General features: G+C 44.9%; 1 long non-coding RNA gene across 1 annotated transcript; it reads right to left on the bottom strand.

Annotated features, from left to right (window-relative positions):
• Nucleotides 1–8,675: 8,675 nt before the first annotated feature.
• On the bottom strand, nt 8,676–22,122 carry LOC129635340 (uncharacterized). Its single transcript, XR_008706235.1, has 4 exons — nt 22,020–22,122; nt 19,313–19,475; nt 10,278–10,407; nt 8,676–9,389 (listed from the first exon to the last, which is right to left on the bottom strand). It is a non-coding gene; the product is annotated as an uncharacterized LOC129635340 (long non-coding RNA).
• Between the last annotated feature and the right edge of the window lie 2,510 nt (nt 22,123–24,632).

The following is a 24,632-nucleotide window of genomic DNA, read 5'->3' as shown; positions in this document are numbered from 1 at the left end:
TTGGGCAAACTCCGGGAGATGGTGAGGGACAGGAAAGCCTGGTGTGCTGCAGTCCATTGGGTCTCAAAGAGTCAGATACTACTTGGTGACTAAACAGCAACAATTACAAAATTTAAAAAGCAGGTGGACTTTCCTTAGCACGCCACATTAATGAATTTGAATGTTCGAGGAGATCAGCATACATAGAGGTAGAGAAGCCACTGTTCCTAATGACACAGTGATAGAAACTGTATTCCTAGGGGAGCCCCAACAGATGGAAAAGTGGACTCTAAGGGCAAGGGAGCAAGCATGCAAATGTGGTTCTAGGGTCTGTGAATGGGGGTGGCCAGAGAAGAGATCTCAGGGTGGGTGGCCTAAGGACCTCCAGGCCCAGGGCTGGCCAGCGGTTAAGTCACCTTTGCTACCTTATCGGCTACCAGACCTTCAGCCCTCAGATCCCTGGAGGGACAGTTCAGGGGGCAAACGAGGAAAGATGGGTCTAGTCACCCTGAAATCAAACAGGCTCAGAGAGAGCAGGAACCCAGGGAAGACAACTACCCTGGGGACTTGCGGAAACCTTAGGAGGGCATCAGCCTTCCCACTGAGGAGGAATAGGGCTCCAGTCAATGGTATTTTCGGAGAAGGCGATGGCACCCCACTCCAGTACTCTTGCCTGGAAAATCCATGGACGGAGGAGCCTGGTGGGCTGCAGTCCATGGGGTCGCTAAAAGTAGGACACAACTGAGCAACTTCACTTTCACTTTTCACTTTCATGCATTGGAGAAGGAAATGGCAACCCACTCCAGTGTTCTTGACTGGAGTATCCCAGGGACGGCAGAGCCTGGTGGGCTTCCATCTATGGGGTCGCGCAGAGTCGGACACGACTGAAGAGACGCAGCAGCAGCAGCAATGGTATTTTATCTCAAAGGACACATGACCTCAGCTCACACTGGAGTTATAAGCAGCCTTACTTTATATTATTATTTTTCTTGTTTATTGACACCAGGATCTCTGAGGCCAGAGAATGGGTCTCTTTTCCTCTGGTTCCAAGTCCCACTCCCCTGGCCAATAACAGTGAGCCCAGCACTGAATCCATTTTGGTGGCCACCTGTGACATTCTCATTGAGAGAGAACTGTGATTGTGATTCATATCAACCCCCAAACACACACACACATATCACGTGGAAACAGCCCAGGGAAGGGCAGAGGCACTGCAGGGCTGCCAGGAGCCCTGGGCCCTAGCCTGGCCCCCACTACCGGTGTGCCACTTTGGGCAGTCCCAGGGCAAAGCCCAGGACTAATCAGCTCTTGTTGTCCACACCCTCCAATCAACAGCTCAAGGAAACACAAAGCCATTCTTATGGCTGCTGTCCTGGCTGGATTGTGGGAAGGACAAATAAGGCCATTTCTAAAGAATTCCCAACCTGTTCAGATATAAAGGTTATAACAGCCAGCGATTGGCATGAGCGGGGAAGTCCAGGAAAAGCCAGATTGCCAGGGTCCTTTGTAACTGCTTCTGCAGCTGTACTGATCAGGAACCAGCTCCAAGTCAAATATGTGTACAAAGAGGAGGCTTGAACCGCTTCTCTCAGCCCAGGCCTGGCCGTCTTGCTGCCTCCACTGGAGAGATAAGAAAGCAAAGACTCAGGAAAGTTAACACAGTCATGTGAACATCAACAGGGTAGTGAAGAATTAACTCCATTAGGCCAATACTCACTGCAGACTTCTGAAAGGCTCCAGGTGACTGAATTTCTGCCAAACTGAGGTTCTCATTACTTTCCAGGGAAAAACATTCTCCAAGTGATGTCAGCATTATAATAATAGTGTGGGAAGGTTGGGGGCTTATGGGCAGATGAGCTAGCCATCAGCTTGGGATTCTAAATTCTTGACATGGCTCAATTCAAAGTTTTGGTTTTAATTATTTTGAAGCGAACCAGAATGCTCATGGCATGCACTGGTGTCATTTTGTTGTGCCCAAATTTAAATCATAGTTCCAGGAGGCTGGTGTCCTGGAAATACTAACAGTAAGTAAGCCCAGCCTGCTGCCCAGCGGCTACATTTCAACATTGCTTTGTTGTTGTCACATGTCATACACCCTGGAATTCCCAGGAGTAAATTCCCTTATGTAAAGAAAAAACAAATTTTTTTTGACTTTTTATAAAATGTGGTTTCTTGAAACATAAGCCAAAATGTCTTGGTGATAGAAGGGAGGATTAAAAGAAGTAAACATTCCTGTTGTTTCTTAAGCCAGAAAGCAGAAGTTTTGGCTAAATTCAGAATAGGAGATTGGAACCAGTGGGAGTTCAGATCCTAAAACTGACAAATTCACCTTTTTCTCTAAACAGTAATTTTTTTTTTTAAAAAGCAATTTATAAAACCATTTCAAGTGATCAATGGCAATAGCAACAGCAACAAAAAACAACTCTTTGATGAGCAAAAGAAGAAACTTTTGAGAAGCTGAAAAGCATTTGATGTGTAGCATGGAGATATAACCCTTCCCACAGAAGGCTCTGTACCCCAGAACTGTCCTGTCTTGTTTAAATGGAAGATCAAAGACTTCCCTTTGATAGGAATCCATCTGCCAATGCAGAGGACACAGGTTTGATACCTGGTCCGGGAGGATTCTACAAACCGAGGAGCAACTAAGCCCATGCACCACAAGTACTGAGTCCTGAGAGTTCCAGGGCCTGTGAGCCACAAGTACTGAGCCTGAGTGCCACAACTACTGAAGCACCCAGAGCCCGGGCTCCACAACAAGAGGAGTCACCACAATGAGAGGCCCTCACCACAACGAACAGTAGTCCCTGCTGACAGCAACTAGAGAAAGCCCAAGCAGCAACATTGTTTTAATTATTAAAATAAATAAAAATAGAGGAGAATTAATTTTACACACACACACACAAAACATGTAACCCTTGTTGGAAATGGGATTCTGCAGGAAGGCAATGACCCGAGCAAAGTTTTCCAAACACACAGGTTTAGGGCTCATGAAGGTCTCCAGGTCTTAGTCTGGAGAAGACTGGAAGCCACTAAGGAGTCTTGCCTCACCATCAACTTGCTCATCCTTCCATTTTACCCCCACTCCCAGCCCATTCCAATCAGGATGTCATGGTGGCATGTCATCTAGTGGTTGAAATGATCACTGCAAGTAACTGCCTCAGGTTTCCTGTTTCGATTTCATTACACCTTATTTATTTATTTAATGGATTGTTATGGGGTGCCAAATGCTGAGACTATAATAGAGAATATAGACATGGGCTTTCCTTTAGGAACCTTATAGTCTCCTGAGGGATCAGACACATAAAATAAAATACAAAAATAGGATCATGATATATGATAGGGAGCTACAGAACACTGAGGATGGGACATCTAAACCAGATCTACTTCCCAAAGGAAGTACCACCAACACTGGGACCTAAAGAATGAGTAGGAATTCATTAAACAAAGGAGAAGAAGGAAAGAGCCTTCCAGGCAGAGGGAACAGTTTGCCTAAAAGCCAAGTGTCAAGAGTTCAGTTTCAGTTCAGTCGCTCAGTCGTGTCTGACTCTTTGCAACCCCATGAATTGCAGCACACCAGGCCTCCCTGCCCATCACCAACTCCCAGAGTTCACCCAAACCCATGTGCATCAAGTTGGTGATGCCATCCAGCCATCTCATTCTCTGTCGTCCCTTTCTCCTCCTGCCCCCAATCCCTCCCAGCATCAGGTCTTTTCCAATGAGTCAACTCTTAGCATGAGGTGGCCAAAGTAGTGGACTTTCAGCCTCAGCATCAGTCCTTCCAATGAACACCCAGGACTGATCTTCTTTAGAATGGACTGGTTGTATCTCCTTGCAGTCCAAGGGACTCTCAAGAGTCTTCTCCAACACCACAGTTCAAAAGCATCAATTCTTTGGCGCTCAGCTTTCTTCACAGTCCAACTCTCACATCCATACATGACCATGGAAAAACCATAGCCTTGACTAGACGGACCTTTGTTGGCAAAGTAATATCTCTGCTTTTGAATATGCTATCTAGGTTGGTCATAACTTTTCTTCCAAGGAATAAGCGTCTTTTAATTTCCTGGCTGCAATCACCATCTGCAGTGATTTTGGAGCCCCCCAAAATAAAGTCTGACACTGTTTCCACTGTTTCCCCATATATTTCCCATAAAGTGATGGGAGCAGATGCCATGATCTTAGTTTTCTGAATGTTGAGCTTTAAGCCAACCTTTTCACTCTCCTCTTTCACTTTCATCAAGAGGCTTTTTAGTTCCTCTTCACTTTCTGCCATAAGGGTGGTGTCATCTACATATCTGAGGTTATTGATATTTCTCCCAGCAATCTTGATTCCAGCTTGTGCTTCTTCCAGCCCAGCGTTTCTCATGATGTACTCTGCATATAAGTTAAATAAACAGGATGACAATATACAGCCTTGACGTACTCCTTTTTCTATTTGGAACCAGTCTGTTGTTCCATGTCCAGTTCTGACTGTTGCTTCCTGACCTGCATATAGGTTTCTCAAGAGGCAGGTCAGGTGGTCTGGTATTCTCATCTCTTTCAGAATTTTCCACAGCTTATTGTGATCCACACAAAGACTTTGGCATAGTCAATAAAGCAGAAGTAGATGTTTTTCTGGAACTCCGTTGCTTTTTCGATGATCCAGAGGATGTTAGCAATTTGATCTCTGGTTCCTCTGCCTTTTCTAAAACCAGCTTGAACATCTGGAAGTTCACAGTTCATATACTCTTGAAGCCTGACTTGGAGAATTTTGACCATTATTCTGCTAGCATGTGAGATGAGTGCAATTGTGCAACAGTTTGAACATTCCTTGGCATTGCCTTTCTTTGGGATTGGAATGAAAACACCTTTTCCAGTCCTGTGGCCACTGCTGAGTGTTCCAAATTTGCTGGCATATTGAGTGTGGCACTTTCACAGCATCATCTTTTAGGATTTGAAATAGCTTATCTGGAATTCCACTAGCTTTGTCTGAAGCTTCCTAAGGCCCACTTGACTTCGCATTCCAAGATGTCTGGCTCTCAGTAAGTGATCACACCATCATGGTTATCTGGGTCATGAAAATCTTTTTTGTATAGTTCTTCTGTGTGTTCTTGCCACCTCTTCTTAATATTTTCTGCTTCTGTTAGGTCGATACCATTTCTGTCCTTTATTGAGCCCATCTTTACATGAAATGTTACCTTGGTATCTCCAATTTTCTTGAAGAGATCTCTAGTATTTCCCATTCTATTGTTTTCCTCTATTTCTTTGCATTGATCGCTGAGGAAGGCTTTCTTATCTCTCTTTGCTATTCTTTAGAACTCTGCACTCAAATGGGTATATCTTTCCTTTTCTCCTTTGCTTTTCACTTCTCTTCTTTTCACAGCTATTTATAAGCCCTCCTCAGACAACCATTTTACCTTTTTGCATTTGTTTTTCTTGGGGATGGTCCTGATCCCTGTCTCCTGTACAATGTCACGAACCTCCATCCATAGTTCTTCAGGCACTCTGTCTATCAGATCTAATCCCTTGAATCTATTTGTCACTTCTACTGTACAATCATAAGGGATTTGATTTAGGTCACACCTGAATGGTCTAGTGGTTTTCCCTACCTTCTTCAATTTAAGTCTGAATTTGGCAATAAGGTGTTCATGATCTGAGCCACAGTCAGCTCCTGGTCTTGTTTTTGCTGACTGTATAGAGCTTCTCCATCTTTGGCTACAAAGATTATAATCAATCTGATTTCAGTATTGACCATCTGGTGATGTCCATGTATAGAGTCTTTTCTTGTGTTGTTGGAAGAGGGTGTTTGCTATGACCAGTGCATTCTCTTGGCAAAATTCTATTAGCCTTTACCCGGCTTCATTCTGTATACTCCAAGGCCAAATTTGCCTGTTACTCCAGGTATTTCTTGACTTCCTACTTTTGCATTCCAGTCCCCTATAATGAAAAGGACATCTTTTGGGGGTGTTAGTTCTAGAAGGTTCTTGTAGGTCTTCATAGAACCATTCAACTTCAGCTTCTTCAGCATTACTGGTCGGGGCATAAACTTGGATTACTGTGATATTGAATGGTTTGCCTTGGAAATGAACAGAGATCATTCTGTCGTTTTTGAGATTGCATCTAAGTACTGCATTTTGGACTCTTCTGTTGACTGTAATGGCTACTCCATTTCTTCTAAGGGATTCTTCTTGCCCATGGTAGTAGATACAGTTCCAATTTGCCTTGATTCATGGACCTAACATTCCAGGTTCCTATGCAATATTGCTCTTTACAGCATTGGACTTTACTTCCATCACCAGTCACATCCACAACTGGGTGGTTTTTTTTTTTTTTTTTTTTTTTTTTTTTGGCTTTGGCCCTGTCTCTTCATTCTTTATGGAGTTATTTCTCCAATGATCCCCAGTAGCATATTGGGTGCCTACCAACCTGGGGGGTTCATCTTTCAGTGTCCTATCTTTTTGCCTTTTCATACTGTTCATGGGGTTCTCAAGGCAAGAATACTGAAGTGGTTTGCCATTCCCTTCTCTGGTGGACCACGTTTTGTCAGAACTCTCCACCATGACCCATCCGTCTTGGGTGGCCCTACACGGCATGGCTCATAGTTTCATTGAGTTAGACAAGGCTGTGGTCCATGTGATCAGATTGGTTAGTTTTCTGTGATTGTGGTTTTCATGCTGTCTGCCCTCTGATGGAGAAGGATAAGAGGCTTATGGAAGCTTCCTGATGGTAGAGACTGACTGAGGGGGAAACTGGGTCTTGTTCTGATGGGTGGGGCCATGCTCAGTAAATCTTTAATCCAGTTTTCTGTCGTGCTCCCTCCCTGTTATTTGACCTGAGGCCAAACTATGGCGGAGGTAATGAAGATAATGGTGACCTCCTTCAAAGGGTTCCAGGCAAGCACTGCTGCACACAGTGCCCCCAACCCTGCAGCAGGCCACCGCCAACCCACGCCTCCACCGGAGACTCCTACCCTCACCCTAACCCCTAGTCTCAACCCCAAAGAATGCCATCAAGTTATTCTTTACTTTTTTTCTTCCCAGGCATGAGTTGCTCATCTCACATGACCTTGAGGTCTCTTTTCCTTCTGTCAGCAAAGAAGTTTGTTTTGCATTGTAATCATTCTTAAGCCAGGGAAGAAATTCAGATCCTGCACAAATAGGTCTGGGAATGCCAAACTCCTTTCTAAGCACAAAGTCCTTGATGAGGAATCATGGCCACTCTGAGGGTGAGGTCCTGGAAACTGTGCATCTGCAGCCTCTGGACGTTTGTCGAGGAGGTAGCTTCCCAGATCCCACCTCAGGCCTGCTCAGTCTTCACTCAGAAGAGGCCAGCTGTGGAATGGTCACCGGTACCCCATGTGACCCACTTACCTACCTATTCAGGTAGGAAGCACAGGTACAGGGATCAAGTGCACAAACCTTGGGGTCAGTTCCCTCCATGGTTCAGTCTCAGTTCTGCCTCAACCTGCAAGTGGCTCAGCTGTTTGACCTTAGGCCAACAACTTCATCTCCCCAAACACTGCATCCTCTTCTTCAAAAGGAGAATAAAAATCACAAAACCTACCTGATAGGATTATGCAGAGAAGTAGATGAGGTTGTAGATGCATGTAATTCACTTGGCGCAGGGTCAGGCATACAAGAAGTACTCAATAAAGATTAAAAAACAAAGACGGTCATGTCTTAGACCCCATTTCAGTCATAAGTGAGCAAAGGGCTTAAGGCAGCAGGCTTGGATAATCAGGAACTGGAATCTAAGATTAAACACACCCGGAGGAGTGGGCTGGTGCTGGGGACAAAGCAGGGGCCTCACAGCATCAGACATGTGATTCTGAGAGGAGGGTGAGAGCCAGCAGTCCAGACAGGCAGTTCTCCTCTGGGCAGCTGGGAAAGGGCTAAGACAGGGGCCCAAGTGCACAGCAAACAGGGTAGAAATGAAATCTCTACAAAATAGTCATAGAATCTGATAGTCTGATAGGAGGCTTGGCTCTGCCAGCTCTGAGTAGGAGTCACAATTCTTGCCACTACAAACCAGCCTAAGCTCATTTAATCTTGGGGTAGCTGAATCTAGTTTAAACAAAGTCATCAACCAGTCTCCAGTTCTCAGCTCTACTTCCTTCTATGTTAGCTTTGTTGTCAAGCAGCCTTGCTGTTTAGGGTTTCCCAGGTAGCACAGTGGTAAAGAATCCACCCGCCAATGCAGGAGACGCAAGAGACACGAGTTCAATCTCTGGGTTGGGAAGATCGCCTGGAATAGGAAATGGCAACCCACTCCAGTATTCTTCCCTGTAGAATCCTATGGACAGAGGAGCCTGGCAGGCTACAGTCCATGGAGCCGCAAAGAGTCAGAGAAGACTGAGCTCATGAGCATCTTAGGCTTGCTCTTTATCTTGACTTAAAAGTCAACCAGCAGTTCCAAATGTATCTCTGCATGCAGCCCCAGCAGAGAGACAACACCTCTTCTGCCATAACTCCAGCAAAAATCAAAGGTGACATTCATTAGCTTGACCTGGGTCACATGCCCATCTCTGAACCAATTACCATGAGCAGGAAAATGGAGTATTCTGATTGGCCAAGCATGAAGCATACATTCAATCTGGAACCCAAACTACTGATACATGAACATAAAAAAGGATTCCCTAAATAAAACAGGGGCCTTGATTCTGGAAGAAGGTGTCAACCTAAAAACAAAACCATGAGAATTTAGTTCAGAGACAAGGTATTTAATTAGGGCCAAAGAACTGTAATTCAGGGTACACAGATTTAGATAGAAAAAAAATTAGTGTCCTCATGATAGGAAAGGGTCTCAGGATGTTTATGGGGAAAAAGAGAGGTAGATGAGGTAAGCTGTTTTTTAAGAAGAGTTCACTGATGCAAGTCAAGGTAATTCATCAGGTGAAGTGTTCATTGATAAAAGATGAGGTAAATCCAGATTTGTATTAATACTTCACTGGTCAGGTGAAGCAGTCACCAGGTAAAAGTTCACTGATGGATCGTTTCAACAGGACATTCTGGTTCTTCTGCTGATTTGGAATGTTGGTGGTTTTGTCCAGTTCAGAAGTACAGCAAACAGGACATGAAAGGCAATTCTTCTGGAATGACTGCTTCAGCTTTATTTTATGTGGCTCCAACTCATGTCATCTTTCATAGAGAAATGAGGACAAGAGGTGACCTTGTTTTGTCCCTGTGTGAGACACCCCTGTGGCCAGATGTCCCTGGAACTAAGGTACTCGGTCCCCTGAGCATCTGTCCAGTTCTGCTGCAGCCCCCACAGCTTGGTCCTCAGGCAGAGGATTCCAGCAGTGGGTAGAGTCTCTCCCCCCAGAGAGCTATGACACCACAGATGGCACTTGCTGAGAAAGCAGTGCTGGGGAGAATGAGGCACAGCTGGTTTGCACAAGCCCCCAGCTAGATCCCGCAAGCGTCCTTCAGGAGAGTCTGTAAAGGACAAAAAATGGGGAATCTTATCGGGGGAGGGAAGTGGGGAGATGCTAAAATGCCTCTAGCACTCCAGAAAGCTAGGACTTCTCAACCACAGTGCCCAAAGCCCCCGGGTTGCTGGCAGCCTTGGACTGGGAGGGCATTAGGGATGGTGCTCCTGTTCAGACACTCTTGCTCTTCTCCCTCCCGCCTTCCCTGGCTATCCTCCACCCCCACCCACTACCTTATGAACTATGCAGGCCTGTTAGTGCGCTGTTTCTCTCCCGACACTCGTCTCCTGGGCCCTTGTATTCATTAGCACCCATTGTGGGCCACATTCTGCACCAACTGCTGCAGTGAGTCCCTAGATGTAGCCCACAACTTCTAGGAACACACAGTTCTAAAAAGTGTGCATTCTTTACTTTTAACTGCACAAGTTAACACGACAAGTCAAGTTAGCTTGACTCTTGACTCCACCTTCCTCAGCCACTTGTCTTCACTCTCCCCAGCCAGTCACTCCCTCCAAGAAGCCTCAGTTATACATTTGATGTCTATCTGTTGAAACATTTTTCTACATATATACATCATAATGTTTACTTGCAGAAGCATAAGCTAAGCCAGAAGTTAGTTTTTTTGTTTTGGTGACTGCTAAAAATTAGGTTCAGGAATGTCCCTGGTGGTCCAGTGGCTAAGACTCCACACTCCCAACGAAGGGGACCTGGGTTCAATCCCTGGTCAGGGAACTAGATTCCACATGCCACATCTAAGAGTTTGCATGCTGCAACTAAACTCCCCCACACCAAAACGAAGCTCAAAGACCCCAAGTGCCGCAGCTAGAAGGAAAAAAAGCTTTGGCAAAGCCAAGAAATAAATATTAGGGGGGAAAAAAGGTTTAAAAGGGTTTACCATGAAAAGCTTCCCTCCAACCCCATCCCTCAGCCAGGGATGAGCAATCCCCTTTCGGAGCAGCCAGCCAGGTCATCGGTTTCCAGTGCCTCCTCCCAGATAAGCTAGGCCGGAAGTTGACAAATCTTGTCTGGAAAGGACCAGATGATAAATATTTTAGATTTGGTGAGCTTATGGTCTCTGTCACAACTACCCAACTCTGCCAGTGTATTGAGAAAGCAACCATAGACAATACACTCATTCGTGAGCATGGCGTGTGCCAATAAAGCTTTGTTTGTGAACATTGAAACTTGAATTTCATATCTTTTTAATACTTCATATCTTTTATTAATACTTCACTGATCAGGTGAAGCAGTCACTAGGTAAAAGTTCACCGATGGATCGTTTTAACAGGAGAAATAATACAAGAACACTGGAGTGGGTTGCCATTTCCTACTCCAATGCATGAAAGTGAAAAGTGAAAGTGAAGCCGCTCAGTCGTGTCCGACTTTTAGCGACCCCGTGGACTGCAGCCCACCAGGCTCCTCCGTCCATGGGATTTGCCAGGCAAGAGTACTGGAGTCTATTCACAGAAAAAAACACAAGTACCCATAAACATTCTTTCTCCTCTTTTTTCCATAAGGGGACATGCTATACACACTGTTCCGTACATTGATTTTCTCACTTGGTGATACATCATTTTTTTAAAAACAACTTTATTTATTTATTTATCACAGCTGTTGCTGTGAGGGCTTTTCTCTAGTTGGGAGCAGGGGCTACTCTCTGGTTACAGGACATAGGCTTCTCATCGCAGTGGCTTCTCCTTTTGTGAAGCACAGGCTCTAGAGCACAGGCTCAGCAGTTGTGGCATGTGGGATCTTCCTGTATCAGGGATCAAGCCTGTGGCTCCTGCGCTGGCAGGCAGATTCTTTACCACTGCACTAAAGAGAAGTCCCATTATACATCTTAAAGATCATGCCATGTCAGTTCATACAGAACTTCATTTTTGCCTTTGGAATAATATTACATTTTATTCCATGGTGGTACATGTACAGTAATGTACTTATTGATGCATATTTAGGTTATTTTCTTTTGCTATTTTAGACAAAACTTCATTGAGAAAATCTGTATCTATTTGTATGTGTGGGCATTTTGAGCTTTACTGAGATACAATCCACACATCATACAACTCATCCATTTTAAGTGTACAATTAAATGGCTTTTAGTATATTTACAGAGCTGTGCACACAGCAGTGCATTCAATTTTAGAACCCTGCCATTACCCCCAAATAAATCCCTTACTCTTTAGCTGTTATCCCCTACAAAGTCCTAGGCAACCACTTAACTACTTTCTGTCTCTCTGGATTTGCCTATTTGGACTATTTATATGGAATCATAAAACATTGATCTTTTGTGACTTAGCACAAAGTTTTCAAGGTTAATCCATGTTTTGGCATGTTATTGCTATTTCATTGCTATTTATGGCAGAATAATATTCTATTGTATGGCTATACGACATTTTATTTATCCATTCATCAGCTTTCGAGTATTTCAATTGTTTCCACTTTGGGACTATTATGAATAATGCTGCTATGAACATTTGTGTACACATTTTTCTGTGAATATTTGCTTCCATTTGGGCCTCCTAGTTTTTACCACTAGTACTCCAGGGAGTGCTAGAGACACCTGCCACTGCAGGAGATGCTAGAGACACGGGTTCGATCCCTGGGTCAGGAAGATCCCCTGGAGAAGGAAATGGCAACCCACTCCAGGACGCATACCTGGAAAATTCCATGGACAGAGGAGCCTGGTAGGCTACCATCCATGGGAGCACCATTTTATATTCCCACCAGCAGCGCCTGAATTGCCAACATTTGCCATTATCTGTCTTTTTTATTATAGCTATCCCAGTGGATATGAAGCAGTATCTTATTGTACTGCATACATTTTTTTAAGCCAAGTATATTGTTCTGAGATTTTAAAAATGTATTTCTATATCTTGGGCTTCCCACCCCACCCCCGCCCCATATATACATGTAGATCTTCTTTGTGGTTGTTAAATACTAGGTAGTATGCCAGAGAAAAACTGGAGCCCAGCTCAGTCATTCCCTCCTGATGGCTATCTAGGCTGTTTCCAACTTTTTATCAGTACAAACAGCATAGCGATGCACATTCTTGTTTTATATCCTTGTGCAGAGAGTAAGCATTTCTTGAGGACAGTCTTTGAAGTGGAATTGCTGGATGAAGAAGTATGCACATGTGAATTTTTTTTAATGTTACAAACTATCCTCTGGAAAAATTCTACCAATTAACATTCTACCAATAGTGTATGAGAGTGTTCATTTCACTACTTCCATGCCAGCCCTGGATATTACCCCTTTCACTGGAGCTGCATCTAGTTTTCATTTGCATTTCCCTCATCAATGTGAGGTTGACTACAGGGCCATATCCCAACTGTGCTTCTCCTCCTCTTGGGCACCAGAGTGCTGCCCATTCATCTCTATCTTCCATACTGCCAGCCCAGAGGTGAATGAAGCACCTACTGATAAATGTTGGAGTCAGGCACTGTGACTTTTGCAGTCCTATCTGACAAAAATGTGTTCTGAGACCATACAAAATTTTACAGTGTTTTAGTTCTCCAAGATTTCATTGCAGATTTTAGAGCTTCTATCTGAGCTGAGCTGTCTTCTAGGCCTTAAAGAAATCAGGAATCCTTGACTCCTGGTCTAGAGTGCAATTTTTTAGTGAACAGCAGAACAACTTGAATACCTGGTCAGGCTGGAACATGGGAGTATTTCAAAACAGGTCCTAGGATCCTGAGGAACAAGAAAACTCTTTAGCTAGAAACTTCCTGATACCATCATTCAAATGGAATGGAAAAAAACCTTAGGGGTCATTTAAAGCTATCTTATTTGTATAAATCAGGAGACCAAGGCCCCAGCTACAGAAGTGATTTGCTGCAGGTCACATAACTAGTCAAGAACAGAGCTGTGAGTGCAGCCGAGATTCTGATTCCAGGCCAGTGCTCTTTCCTCAAAACATGTGGAGTCAGAGAATTTACATCTAAACCCCTTCCAAAGCTCCTCTGCTCCTAATTGGAGAGCATGACCTTTCTCAAAGCAGCACAGAGTGGGGATTAAGGGCCCTGTTTTTTGAACCAGACAGTTATACATTTAAATCCCAGCACAGCCACCAAGGTTTAGTAACTTTGCTCTTTGATCCTTAGTGTCTTCTTCTTTAACAGTTAATACTACCTACTTCAAGGATTATATTTGTAGTTATTATTATCTACCTTACAGGACTACATCAGATTTTGTTGTTCCGTTGCTCAGTTATGTCTGACTCTGTTACCCCATGGATTGCAGCATGCCAGGCTTCCCTATCCTTCTCCAACTCCCAGAGGTTGCTCAAACTATGTCCATAGTGTCAGTGATGTCATCCAACCATCTCATCCTCTGTCATCCCCTTCTCCTCCTACCTTCAATCTTTCCCAGCTTTTTCTAATGAGTTGGCTCTTTGCATCACGTGGCCAAAGTATTGGCGCTTCAGCTTCAGCATCAATCCTTCCAATGAATATTCAGGACTGACTTTAGGATTGACTGGTTTGATCTCCTTGCAGTCCAAGGGACTCTCAAGAGTCTTCTCCAACACGGCAACTCAAAAGCATCATTTCTTTGATGCTCAGCTTTCTTTATGATCCAACTCTCACATCCCTACATGACTTCTGGAAAAACCAAAGCTTTGACTAGACAGATCTTTGTTGGCAAAGTAATGTCTCTGCTTTTTAATAAACTGTTTAGGTTGGTCATAACTTTTCTTCCAAAGAGCAAGCATCTTTTAATTTCATGGCTGCAGTCACCATCTGCAGTGATTTTGGAGCCCCCCAAAATAAAGTCTGTCACTGTTTCCATTGTTTCCCCATCTATTTGCCATGGAGTGATGGGACTGGATGCCATGATCTTAATTTTTTGAATGTTGAGTTTTAAGCCAGCTTTTTCATTCTCCTCTTTCACCTTCATCAAGAAGCTCTTTAGTTCCTCTTCACTTTCTGCTATAAGGGTGGTGTCATCTGCATATCTGAGGTTATTGATATTTCTCCCAGAAAGCTTAATTCCAGCTTGTGCTTCATTCAGCCCGGCATTTTGCATGATGTACTCTGCATATAAGTTAAATAAGCAGGATGACAATATACAGCCTTGATGTACTCCTTTCCAAATTTGGAACCAGTCCATTGTTCTATGTCCAGTTCTAACTATTGCTTCTTGACCTGCATACAGGTTTCTCAGGAGGCAAGTAAGGTGGTCTGGTATTCCCATCTCTTTAATAATTTTCCACAGCTTGTTGTGATCCACACAGTCAAAGGCTTTGGCATAGTCGATAAAGCAGAAGTAGATGTTTTTCTGGAATTCTCTTGCTTTTTCTATGATCCAACGGATGTTGGCAATTTGATCTCTGGTTCCTTTGCCTTTTCTAAATCCAGTTTGAACATCTGGAAGTTCTCGGCTCACATACTGCTGAAGCCTGGCTTGGAGAATTTTGAGCATTACTTTGCTAGCATGTGAAATGAGTGCAATTTAAATGAGCCTAATTCAGTAAGCACTCATTAAACTGTGCCTTTAATTTTTCCCCTCTAACTGCCTCCTCTCTTGGGTGATTCGGCTATGAGGATATAAAGATTAATTTATCATAGCATAAGGAATTCCTGGTTCAGACTGCATGCAGTTGGGTGGATCATGTGTCCCCCACTTTGTTATTTCACCTGGGTTGGCTTGAGTTGCCACACCCCCCAAGTCATTCCTTTATTAAACCAACATTCACAGCAGAGGGACTGTCCACATCCTTGTTTATCTCCACTGCATATATTAGAAGGAGCTGAGAACAGTGGTTTGGTTTGGTTTTGATCTCAGTGGTTCTGTCAACCTTCACTGCTGTTAGAATCATTTGGGAGCATTACAAAAGCACCAGAGATGGACCCCATTCCTTCACTTACCCCTTATCCTGATCACATTGGGAGTAGGACCCAGGAGGCTTAAAAGTTCCCCTGATGATTCTCACTGAAGTCAGGCTGGAGAGCTACTGTTCTACATGAGTGCTTCTCAACTTTAACATCCATCTGAGTCACCTATAGAGCTGGGCCCCCTCCAGTCAGTAGGTCTGGAGTGGAGTCTGTGAATTTGCAGTTCTTACAAGTTTCCATGTAATGTGGATGCTACCAATCTGGGGAACAGTGCTTTTTATTTTTTATTTAATTATTTGTTTATTTTTGGCTGTGCTCGGTCTTCACTGCTGCAAGGGCTTTTCTCTAGTCCTGGTGAGCAGGGGCTACTCTTGGTTGCAGAGCATGGGCTTCTCATTGCAGTGGCTCTCGTTACAGAGCACGGGCTCTAGTGTGTATACGTGTATGTGTATGTGTGTACGGGCTTCGGTAGACATGGCCCATGGGCTCAATCGTTGTGGTTCTCGGGCTCTAGAGCACATGTTCAATAGTTGTGGTGCACAAGCTCAGTTGCGCCACAGCATGTCTAATCTTATCAGACCAGGGACTGAACCCATGTCTTCTGCATTGGCAAGTAGATTCTTTACCACTGAGCCACCAGGGAGGCCCTGGGGAACACTCTTTGATAACCACTGATATAGATGAACCTGAGTGGACCTTTGGGTTTTTTTCCTTCCCAGCATCATTTTCCACTCTGGTAAGAGCTTGTGACTTGCCTTTAGTGAACTACCCATCCTCATATCTTAGGCCACAGATGGAAGTGGCCTCCCAACTTCAGAGGCAAGAACATGACCAATTCTGGCCAGTAAACAGAATCTGCATCCTGGCTCCAGCGAGTGATTGGTTCAGCAATGGGCATGTCACTTAACAGTCAAGTGAGAGTCAGCCCTGGTACTTTTGGTGGAACTCTTGGGAAGAAGTGCTAAGCTGGTAAGATGGAAGCCTGGGGCTCCTTGGGAAGAACCTGCCCAAGGATGAAGCAGGCAAAGGAGAGCAGAAGAGACCAAGTCCTGATGATAACCTTCTTATCTCCTGGATCCAGCCAAGCCTGAATTCAGACCTAAATATTTCAGTTATTTGGGTCAATAAATTCCCTTTTGGTACATCACAGGGAATATAACCAATATTTTATAATAACTTTCAGTGGAGTATAATATATAAAAATATCAAATCACTATGTTGTGTATCTGAAACGAATATAACATTGTAAATCTACTACATTTCAACACATAAATTCTCTTTTTAGCTTAGGCCAGTTTGAGGTGGGTTTTGTCATGTGCAGTTCAAGAAGTGCTGGGAATTATTTGGTGGTCCAGTGGTTAGGACTCTGTGCTTTCACTGCCAAGGGCCTAGTTTTGATCCCTGGTTGGGGAACTAAGATCCCGAAAGCCATGTCACTTAGCAAAAAAAAAAAAAGTGCTGCCTACATGGAATATCTAAAGTGCCTTCCCACCCACAGACTGGGTGGGACTCCAGGTTCTATCCTGGTTGCTGCTCCCATTAGGCAATGATCTTCCAAAAGCCCCCAGAACGGAGCCGCAGAACTCCTAGAGGTCATTTAGTGCCATTCTCCTCCTTGTTTCTGTGGGGAGCCCTGGGCCACAAGGAGGGGTGAGGTCGTGTCCTGAGTCATGCATACAACAAAGCCGAAAGGATATCAGGTCTTGGCTCTGTCAATAAATCCACCCAAACCAGTGGGTGATAACAGCCACCAGTGTGATGCCAAAGCACTGACAAGTCTCCTTCTCAAGGACACCCACACAGGACGGAGGCTCCCTCCTTCAGCATGAGAAACAGCGTTTCTGTGTCTCAGGTTCTCTAATTGCAGTTGAACAAATACAGAGGTAAATTCTATTGTTCTTAATAAAATGGAGTTTATGGAAATAGGGAAATTTTTTTTTAGGGGACAAATATGAGCAAAAAGAGGAAAATAAAACCCCCAGTAATCTCACCACTTGTGCCAACATTGACAACATTTGGGGAGCGTGTTCCTTTGTGTTTGTTTGCTTTATCTATAAAGATTTACATCAGGTAAGGTGGAGACTGGCCCTGAGAGACCCAAACTACCTTCAATCAGGAATGAATTCGGGTGAGTCTTAGAAGTGAAAGAGGAGGAGATTTCTTCCAGTCTTGGGGGTTGTATCAGACAGGGTTCTTCGTGCAAGCACCAGAAATGAGAGAGGAGGGGATTCTTTTGGAAGACCAATGGGAGCTTACATAATTGATAAAAGACTAGAAGAGCAGACTTGGGTCAGCAGGAGTTAAGGAAACTCTGAGGGTCAAGAAGAAGAAAGTAGGAAAACCGTCATTCACTTGATAGGGACATAGGTCAGGATGCTATCAGTGATCCACAATGGCTATTGCCACAAAGAGAATGACCAGAAACCATTCCTCTGTCCTTGCCAGAGTGAAAGTCCTGAGGACAGAGCATTTGAGACCACATGTTCCCCGCTAGTTCATCCAGGTAAAAAGAGGAGGGACCTGATCTCTTTGACTTCAACTGGAGGAGGCCAGCTGCGGAAGGAAGGATTCAAGAAGTACTGCTCCCTCAAAATAGTCAGGGAGGGACAATTTTCCTTAATGAAACTAGGGTGCCCTGAGGAGGGGGATGGGTGGTATACAGCCTCAAACCAAGAGTTACCCGCTAGAGAGCTAGAGAGGGGAAGAGCTTCAGGGCTGCTGCTTCTAGGGCCAGTTTATCACTGATGCTGCATATCAGTCTCAACCCACTACCCCAGCACACTGTTGACACACCTGGAAAATAAAGCAACCATGTTTGAGTGTAGGTGGAAATAAAGAACCATAACATTGGATGTCCAGGCTATGTGTCATGGGGTGTGTGCAAGAAAAGTTTCTTCCTTTTCCCAAATCCCCCTGGCAAGCACCTGCAGGACCAGTGAGATGGAATTTGCCTCCATCAATGAAGTGGTTTCCTTAGAGGGCAGGGGCTGTACCTGGTGCTGGGTATTGTTGACTGTGTGTCTCCAGGCTCTGGAGATGTGTTAGAGGAGCACTGACTGTAGGCAACCCAGCTGCCTGTTTTTAACAGTGTCCCCATGTGGCAGAATTCAGCAACTGCAGGATACACAACTGTCAGGCTTCCAGGTTTTTCTCCTTCAGGAGATGACAATGACAACTGCCCCTTTGGACTAAGTAACTGCTCTGAGAAGGCAATGGCACCCCACTCCAGTACTCTTGCCTGGAAAATCCCATGGACGGAGGAGCCTGGTGGGCTGCAGTCCATGGGGTCTCTGAGGGTCGGACACGACTGAGTGACTTCACTTTCACTTTTCACTTTCATGCATTGGAGAAGGAAATGGCAACCCACTCCAGTGTTCTTGCCTGGAGAATCCCGGGGACGGGGGAGCCTGGTGGGCTGCCGACTATGGGATCGCATAGAGTCAGACACAACTGAAGTGACTTAGCAGCAGCAGCAACTGCTCTGAGAGTTATCCTGGAAGGGAGGACCCCATGTTGGGGAGAGTCATTCTCAGAAGAGATGAGATGGGAACTCAAGTCATTCAATTTTAGTAATAAAAATCACATGACATAGCATCCTCCTACACAAAACCCAATTCACCAAGATCCTTCTGGTACTGATCTCATACTGGCTACAATCTATCCAGCTCTCCTTGAATCTGTCTCACAGTTTTCCATCATACATAACCATGGGGATAGCATGCATCTGCTTGTCCATTGTCTTGCTCAAGTTCAGACATACGTGCTAACTTGCTTCAGTCATGTCCAACTCTTTGCAACCCCATGGACTACAGCCTGCCAGGCTCCTCTCTCTATGGGATTCTCCAGGCAAGAATACTGGAGTGGGTTGCCATTTCCTTCTCTAGGGGATCTTCCCAACGCAGGAATCAAACCTGCATCTCGTATGTCTCCTGCATTGGCAGGCAGGTTCTTTACCACTAGTGCCACCTGGGAAACCTATGTTGCTATCATTTCCTTGTCAAAGAGGGACTTAAGGGGCTTACTGAAGGGAAGTGAAGTTACTGAATCCTTGACATTCAATGTCCCCTTAATTTCTGTGGGTGGTTTGTTGGAGACTCACATTGCACTGGAAGTTTGGAGTCTTGATCCTCGTCTCTAGCTTGTCCATTAACTTGCTGTGTGATCTTGAGCAAGTTGCTGGAGCTTTCTGAACTCCACATCCTTCCACATTGCCCACTTCAGGGGCTGTTCATTGGTTTGAAAGAAGTTAACGTTGCAGAAACCTAGAAAAGACAAATAATTATTAACAACAAGTAATACGGGGAGATTTTCTGCTGCAGTACTGGCTTTTCTGTGTCTGCAGAGCTAAGGAAACAGGAAATAGGATTTTGGTTCAGAAAAACAGCTGTTAAGGGATATTTCTGTGTGTTGGTGTACATGTGTTTGAATCTCCCTCTGATTCATATTTCTCTCTGGGTGTTCCTCTGTCTCCCTATCTCTCCCCTTCCCCTACTCCTTCTGGACCTTTTCCCAGTCTTACCCCAGCCAGAGCTGAAGTGTTATCATGAGTGATAGTCCCCTTAAATCAGGTCTGTCCTGCCCTAATGGTTGCAGTAGGCAAGATCAGGCCAAGTCAAAACAGTCTCTGGGCTTTTCTGGCTCCAGACTTGAAAGACAGAGCTTTTCAGTCTCTTGCAAGTCCTAGTTAAACAGGACCTCAGTGTCAGATCAGGGCCGAGGAACTCCAGGCTGCTGTACTAGGCTCCTGGGGATTGGGATGAAGAGACAGGAAGGGAGGGGAATTTGCCAGGACTTGGAGACTGACAGCTTCAGGCCAAGGTAGGCAGCACTGATGCCACCAGCTCAGCCCTGCCTCTTGCCCACCCAGTGGCCTCTACCTGCTTTCTGCCTCTAGAGCCTCTGGAATCAAGACAAACCTGGGTGCAAATCCTGACTCCCCCCACCTACTCAGTGTGTAACCTTGGGCAAGTCATCATTAACTTGATGAATTGGGTTTCTTTGTCTGGGAAATGAAGATGAAAAGAGGTAAGGTGTAAGGACCAGGTTGAACAATAGTATAGCATAGAGCAGGAGTCAGCCAATCATGGGCTGCCTACCAGATCTGGCTCACTCTGTATTTTTGTGTGACCCTGCAAGCTAAGAATTTGTGTTTGTGTGTGCTCAGTCATTTCAGCAGTGTCCTACACTTTGCGACCCCATGAACTATAGCCCTCCAGGCTCCTTTGTCAATGGGATTATCCAGGCAAGAATACTGGAGTGGGTTGCCATTGTTTCTAAATAACTGGTGGTGGGGTGGGGGGGGCGGGGGGGGGTGACAAAAGAAAAAGTAGTATTTCCTGACATTGAACATGATATGAAATTCAAATTTCAGTGTCTCTAAAGAAAGTTTTATTGGCACACAGTCACGCCCATTTATTTATGTGTTGTCTAGGACAACAGAACTGAGCCATTGGAACAGGGACTGTATGTGATACTCAATACCTAAAGTACTATCTGGCCCTTTACAGAAGAAGTATGCATACCCTTGGCACAGGTTTAAGAGTACAAACCACCTGGGTTCAAATCTCTGTTCTGTCACTTCCTAATTTCATAACTCTGGGAAGGTCACTTAATTCATATGTGCCACAATTTTTTCTTCTGTAAAATGCAACTAACAATTGTGATTAGAGGTTGTTTTCAGGATGAAATGAGTTAATATTTGTAAAGCACCAGGACCAATGTCTACATGCAGTAATGTGTAAGCAAACAAACAAGATCATGTATATGAGGAATTAAGCAATGATTTTGTGTTGTGTATTTGGTTGGAAGGAAACTCAGAAGCAATGGTGGCTTTATCCTTGATACCGTCCTGGGCAACAGTTTTTTTTTGGTCAGAAACCTCAATAAAGAGGTAAGACAGTGGAATGCATGGAGGGTATGGTTGGGAGTGACTGGGGGAGGGTGGAATTGGACTCCTAGAGACCCTGTCAGGAACAAATGTATGGACTATACAGATAACAATTTGGAGGGCAAAGCCTATGTGTGGCTCATTACAGAGATACTAATGTCTGTTTTGTCATTTTTTGTGTGGGGGGAGGGGTGGTTTTGCTGCTATTGAATATCAAAAAGAAAGAGAGCTGGTTTCTTATCTCCTCCTTGATCACCTCACCTCTTCAAGAGCAGAAGACTTTTGCTTCATGTAGTCTTAAAAAGAAATCGAAGGGTGGAGGCAGTTCTGCCAAGGTGGGAGAGGGTTTGGAAGACTTGAGGTGACTGAGGAGACATGACCTGGTAGCAGCACATATAATATCCATTTTAATACAAAGCAAAATGTGCTACACCAAAGTGAGTACAATGTCAGGCCACATTAATAGAAGTAGGTATGGTAGAAAGAGGGCAGTTATGTCTTTCTACCTACTCTGGGCAGCCCATTTCCTACCCTGGGCAATTTAAGAGAGATTAGAATAGATGGGAATCCACCTGCCAAAGCAGGGGACACAGGTTCGATCCCTGGTCCGGGAAGAGTCCACATGTTGCAAGGCGACTAAGGCTGTGCACCACAAATACTGAGCTCATGCTCTAGGGCCCTTGAGCCATAACTACTGAGCCCGAGCGCTGCCACTACTAAAGCCCGTGTGCCTAGTCCCAGTGCTCCAGCGCTCCACAACAAGAGAAGCCATCGCAATGCAAAGACCATGCACCACAACAAAGAGTAGCCCCCACTCACCACTAGAGAAACCCTGGGTGCAGCAATGGGAGAAGACTCAGCACAGCCAAAAATAAATAAATTAATTAAAAAGCCATCTACATTTGTTGATATCCCCCACCTTCTTGTCAGTTGCACTGGGTTCCTCCCCACCCTCGTCATTCCTGGTACATAGGAGCAGTTGGTAAATGCCAGTAGCTCCCAGCTTCCAAACATTCTCAGTTATGCGGAACTCACCCACTCTTTCCTGTGAAAGGCGGGCCTGGAGGATGAATCCCACTGCAGATCAAGAATTCTACTTTATCAGCAGCTACAAAGACATTAACCTGATCCCTGGGCGGGGGTCGGGGCGGGGCGTTGGTCAAAGTTTAGCTTGTTCGGAAACTCTTGGAATCACCTGGCCTCAGGAAGTCCTGTGTTCCCCAGTGGTCTCAGAGACTGAGTGGCCCATCTCAAAGTCTTCAGTGACCTCTGCCATGTGTCTATAGCCTGATTTCCTGGCCTTATCTCCCATTACTCCCCTCTATACTTGCATGAGTCAGCCAAAGGAGAGCACAGTTCAGCTTTTTCAAAAGCACATGCTATATTAGTTGCTTTTTGGTTGCGAGGGGCAGAACGCCAACTCAGACTGGGTTGACCAAGAAAGGAAGACTCATTGGCTCATGTCACCGAGATGTACAGAGCTGTCTGGCATCAGGCCCAGTTGGATCCAGCACCTTAGGATCTCTCTATCTCATTCTCTCGGCTTAGTGTGAGCTTCATTTGCATACCAACTTTCCCTTAGGAAGTCGTAAAATGGTTACTGAAAGCTCCAGGCTCAAATCTGGAACTCAACAACCCTAGTATAAATAGAATTTCACTCCCCCAAGAGTTTAAGCTCAAGGCTCAGGAAGTGGCTCTCAGAAAACAGACTGGGGTGATTGTCCATTCCAAATCAAGTCCTGTGGCAAAAGGCATTGAACAGTGATTGAACAGGCTCAAGTCACATGCCCCAGGATGCAAGGGAAGAGACCCCGTTAACAGTTGGCAGTGGACTTCCCTCAGTTGGTAAAGCATCTGCCTGCAATGCCGGAGACCTGGGTTCGATCCCTGGGTCAGCAAGATCCCCTGGAGAAGAAAATGGCAACCCACTCCAGTACTCTTGCCTGGAGAAGTCCATGGACTGAGAAGCCTTGTAGACTACAGTCCATGGGGTCGCAAAGAGTCAGACGTGACTGAGTGACTTCACTTTCACTTTTCCAATACAAGGATTACAGGTTCAATCCCTGGTCAGGGAGCAAAGTTCCCACATGCCTCTCAGCCAAAAAAAAAAAAAAAAAGAGTTAGGGGTACAGTGAAAGTCAGTGTTGCTTACACACATGATCTGAGAGTGTGAAAGGGTGATCCTTAAAGACAGTGTGCATTCTGTGCCTCAGAGAAGGGGAAATGAGTGATGGGCATGCAGTGATACAGGCCCACAACACGCATGCTGTACCACTCCTTCTGGCAACCTAGTGAGCTAGCATTAGTCTGACAGACAGCAAGGGAAGTAAAGCCAGGAGGAGCACCTCTGGATGTTGGCGGGAAAGTCCTGTGTTTCTTTAGGACACCTTGCTAGCTCTGGGAGGTGAATGGAGGGGAGGATGAGGAAGCCATGGGGAGGATTTTGAAATCTGAAAGTCGACCTTTCTGCAAAGATCATGACTAATGAAAAGAAGGATGCCTCTGGACCCTGGGCCCAGAATCAGGGAGGAAAATTCAGGGAATTGGGGAGGAATCGTGGAGCAGACACTACCCAACACACTTCCTCCCTTTCCATCCTTCTCGAAGAGCCCTCTACTGTTCAGGTGTCCACTCAGCCCAGACTCGTGGTGCATCGTGATTGGTCCAAGCTTATCACAATGCCCCACCCTTCTTGCCAACAAATGAACTAAGTCTGAATGTGTGATGTAATTCTGACCAATGACCAGTGGCTTTTCAGAACCATTTTCTTTACAGACAAAAAGAAACACATAGGAAGACTCAGACCATCTCCCTGTGCTGGACATTGTCATGTTTGGAAGTGCAGCAGCTATCTTGTAGCCAAGAAGAGAGTCAGACTGAAGGCCTTTCCTGAAGAAGACAGACAAGAAAAATTGAAAGAACCTGAACCTTTGCTTATTACACTGAGTTCCCAAATTAATCAATCCTGGAATCATCCTACTTTGGGCTTCTTAGAGTGTAGTATAATAAATTATCCTTGTTGCTCAGGCCCATCACATTGGAGTCCTCTCTTACTGTGGCCACAGGACACTAAGTGACTCAGATAGGCTCTGCTTATTGAAAGAGCTTCTGAAGAGAGAGGACATTTCCAACACTGAGTGTGGAGGCTCTAAGCATGTTGCACAGCCCCTCTGGAACACATAGAGTAGTAGAAAAATGATGTACTTCAGAGACTCGTACGCCTAGATCTGTCGCCTACTAGCTGAATGCCCTTGAATACATTCATTCACCACCTCTCTAGGCCTCAGTGTTCTCATCTGTAAAATAGGAAGAATAACCTGTACTTCATCAAGCTGTTGTGAGGGTCAAGACCATGTACAGAGTTCTGACATATAATTATAATGGCCACATATGGAAGGATCACTTTTGTCTGTACATCATTGGACAAGGATCTCAATGATGTCCACACAATGATTGATAAAGCAGTGACCCTTTATCAGAACCCCCTCAGAAGCTTCTAGAAGAATCCAGATTCCTGGACTCCATCAATGGG

Source organism: Bubalus kerabau, chromosome 1, assembly GCF_029407905.1.
Source record: "Bubalus kerabau isolate K-KA32 ecotype Philippines breed swamp buffalo chromosome 1, PCC_UOA_SB_1v2, whole genome shotgun sequence".
NCBI classification, from domain to species: domain Eukaryota; kingdom Metazoa; phylum Chordata; class Mammalia; order Artiodactyla; family Bovidae; genus Bubalus; species Bubalus kerabau.
The sequence above is the reverse complement of the archived record's forward strand: the minus strand, read 5'-3'. Positions and strand labels throughout refer to the sequence as shown.